Here is a 1198-nt window from a genome sequence, read left to right as displayed (position 1 = left end):
CTCAGTGATTGAATGCCACACTGCTATGTTTTTGAACACACCCCTTTCAACTAATTGCCCAATTGCACAGCTTTAAGAGCGTGCATATCATGAATGCTGGGTCTCATTTGTTTTCTGAGAATCTACTGAACCTACCGGTAACTTGTTTGCCACGTAGCAATAAAAAAAATATACGAAAAACCTTGATTATTCTGGTTAGTCACATTGTACTGCTATTATTTTGAACAATACTGTAATCCCGGGTTGCTATGGTCATGCAGGTTTGTTCACGCATTAAACTCGTGGCCATGAGAAAAACATGTCGTTCCCTCAACATAAAAAGTCATAAGGATGTCGTTACCTCGAAAAAATGATCTCGTGGCCACGACATAATACGACGTTCCCACAAATCAATACGATGTTCCCACAAATTAATATCTTGTGGCCACAACATATTATCAAGTTCCCGCAAGTTATTATGTCGTGGCCACAACAAAATTAAGTGAACCGACCATGTCCACACCTTAAAAAACATAACCTTGTGGTTTTTTTTTCCAGGATACTAGATTTTGAGTACTGAATGTTCCCAAACTCTCAAGCCAAATTTGGGAGTTGTTTTCATATGTGAATATCTAAAGAGCCAAGGCTAGGTATTGATGTAAAATATACAAAAGAAAAAAAAAACTATAGAGAAAATTCCTTCATATTAACACAGTACACTGGACACTATTTTTACAGACTTAACCTTTATATGACATGGAAAAAAAATTTATCTGTTGAACAAAAAGTAATCTCCGGTATCGGGGGAGGCTGCATGGGGGGGTTGTGATTGTGCTGCTTAAATATGTGTCTGTGTATTAGCTGCAGGTGTGTGTGTCTAATTTGCTGATGAATGAGGTGCAGGTGTGGCAAGGTGATTGTGATGCAGTGACTCATGGGGAATGTAGTTCGGGTGTGGTGCAACAGAATGAAAAGTGTTAGTGTCCAAGTGATTACATGGTGACATCTGGTGGTTAATGGAAATAGGAGATGCCAGAGTCCTGAGTGGAGTGCCCTATATAAGAGTTCATGGACACTCCAGTTGATGATCGTAAAAAACAAAACAAAAAAAAACAAAAAATTTATGTATTCTTTTTTTTTTCTTGACATTAACATGCATAAGTGTGAATCTTTCTTCTGGTCTGACAGTACAACAGTATTGAAAATACATAGCTAACAC

This window comes from Carassius auratus, unplaced genomic scaffold, assembly GCF_003368295.1.
Source record: "Carassius auratus strain Wakin unplaced genomic scaffold, ASM336829v1 scaf_tig00215616, whole genome shotgun sequence".
NCBI lineage: Eukaryota > Metazoa > Chordata > Actinopteri > Cypriniformes > Cyprinidae > Carassius > Carassius auratus.
This window is presented reverse-complemented; position numbering follows the sequence as displayed.